The sequence below is a fragment of the Schistocerca piceifrons genome, unplaced genomic scaffold, assembly GCF_021461385.2.
Source record: "Schistocerca piceifrons isolate TAMUIC-IGC-003096 unplaced genomic scaffold, iqSchPice1.1 HiC_scaffold_790, whole genome shotgun sequence".
NCBI lineage: Eukaryota > Metazoa > Arthropoda > Insecta > Orthoptera > Acrididae > Schistocerca > Schistocerca piceifrons.
Window position 1 is genome coordinate 60,001 of NW_025729048.1, and position 2,500 is coordinate 62,500.

Here is a 2,500-nt window from a genome sequence, read left to right on the forward strand (position 1 = left end):
CGTCCCACGATACATGCCAGTTAAACACCGACGGGCGGTGAACCAACAGCGTGGGACACAAATCCAACTACGAGCTTTTTAACCGCAACAACTTTAATATACGCTATTGGAGCTGGAATTACCGCGGCTGCTGGCACCAGACTTGCCCTCCAATAGATACTCGTTAAAGGATTTAAAGTGTACTCATTCCGATTACGGGGCCTCGGATGAGTCCCGTATCGTTATTTTTCGTCACTACCTCCCCGTGCCGGGAGTGGGTAATTTGCGCGCCTGCTGCCTTCCTTGGATGTGGTAGCCGTTTCTCAGGCTCCCTCTCCGGAATCGAACCCTGATTCCCCGTTACCCGTTACAACCATGGTAGGCGCAGAACCTACCATCGACAGTTGATAAGGCAGACATTTGAAAGATGCGTCGCCGGTACGAGGACCGTGCGATCAGCCCAAAGTTATTCAGAGTCACCAAGGCAAACGGACCGGACGAGCCGACCGATTGGTTTTGATCTAATAAAAGCGTCCCTTCCATCTCTGGTCGGGACTCTGTTTGCATGTATTAGCTCTAGAATTACCACAGTTATCCAAGTAACGTGGGTACGATCTAAGGAACCATAACTGATTTAATGAGCCATTCGCGGTTTCACCTTAATGCGGCTTGTACTGAGACATGCATGGCTTAATCTTTGAGACAAGCATATGACTACTGGCAGGATCAACCAGGGAGCTGCGTCAACTAGAGCTGAGCAGCCGGCCGCCCGGGAGTGTGTCCCGGGGGCCCGCGCGAACACGCAAGCGTCCGCTCAATCATTCTGCAAACAGGAGGAGGCTGAGCTCCCCTGCACAATACACCTCGAAACCCTCTCAGGTCCCGGCGGCGCGCAGCGCCGTCCCAAGTACTTGGTCGGGTTCGAGAGAGGCGCAATCGCCCGGAGTTAGGCGAGTAGACGCTTTCGGTGCGACCACCCGTGCTCCCAACTGAGCTTGCCGCTGCCGACAGAGGCCCGGGAGCGTGCTGTCGTGGCATTGCCGGCGGGAGACAACACGCGCCACCTACGGTGACCGGCAGCTCCAACGCCAGCGCCACAGAAGGACAAAAGCCCCACTTGGGTGCCGAAGCGAACTCTCCCAGCACAGCGCACGCGCCAACACATCCGCACAGCTGCGATACAAACCACCAGCGAGAACCGCTGGGGCGACCGAGCAGCAGACGGCGTCGCGGCGCCGAGCGCCGGGCGGCGGCGCATCCTCAACGCACACAGTCCTCAATCGGACCAGCACACTGAAGATGTCCACCGCGCTTCGCACCGGGCCCGCGAGGACCTACTTTGGCCGCACGGCGCCGCGCGCAGGGTGCGCCGGCGCGCAGCTGCGACGCCTGCCGCGTCCGTCGGCCGGCGCGCCTGCCACTGGCCGCCCCCACCAGCCGGCTGTAGCGCGTGCGCCCACGCACCGCGCGGCCAGCACGCCGGGAGGCGCCCCCTCACCGGCCGGGGACGGTCCCACCCAGCCACCGCCGCGTATCGCTTCACACCCAGATGCCGTTCAGTTTCGTCGGCATGGTGGGTATCGCTGGAACAACCGGTTAGTACCTCAACCTATCGTCGCCATCACCGATTCACCCCTAGCGAGAACAACCGCACCACAACAGGTTACCATTTGTTCATTTGCGTAACTTCACCAGAAAACGCAGGCGTCCATCGCCATTTGCAACTTCAACGATTATTGCATGCCTGTGTCAGGTGTCACGCCACACTACGTCTGCCCACATACACGCAACAAAATGTGCACGCCTAGACAATACGTGGAAGGTGGCCCCCGTACGTATGCGATGTCCATTGCTCGAACGACTGTCAACCGGCCTCTGTAGCATGTCGCAGATATGGAACGCGGTGCACCATGCCATCACGGTGTGTGAGGAGAGACGACTAGGTCCGAATACATCAACAGACAGCTCATGCTGATCGCCATCCACGGCGTCCGTTCCTCCCACACGTCTCTATGGCGTACCACACTGCAATCCAGCTCTCATAGGGAGACGACACGTAGCTGCGTGCACAATATTTGCACTGTATGGTCCGCCGTTTTTGGGCGCAGTCGTTGTGCGGTCACACATGTGCCACGATGTATCATTCAGTACATAAGGACGAATGTGCAGTACAGATTGTGGTTCACGCGTACGACATCAGCGGACAGTTGACACAGGCCGCACCACAACGTAGCCTGAGTACGTCGCATGCGAAGGGCATTGAACATGCAAACTTCTCACCAACCAGCTTGCGAAGGCAGGGGGCAAGGTGGGGACGTGGGGAGGGGCGGCATGTACGTCCTGCTGCCATCCACATTACAGTGTACAGCAGGAGCATGTGGAAAGTGAGCAAGACTTGCAAGGTGTTTAACATGAAGCGATACACAGGGGTGCGGGCAGTGCGAGTAGCGAACTATATTGCGAGGGTTGCGGGTGGGCAACACTACAGTAATTGAACGAGTCGTATAACAATTACAGAGCA

The 2,500-nt window shown here is 57.9% G+C and overlaps 1 non-coding gene across 1 annotated transcript in view; it reads right to left on the reverse strand.

Annotated features, from left to right (window-relative positions):
* Positions 1-716, reverse strand: part of LOC124770330 — a 1,909-nt gene extending 1,193 nt beyond the window's left edge. Inside the window, exon 1 of the ribosomal RNA XR_007013183.1 lies at positions 1-716. This exon is cut by the window's left edge and continues 1,193 nt beyond it. This is a non-coding gene — a ribosomal RNA (small subunit ribosomal RNA).
* Positions 717-2,500: the final 1,784 nt, after the last annotated feature.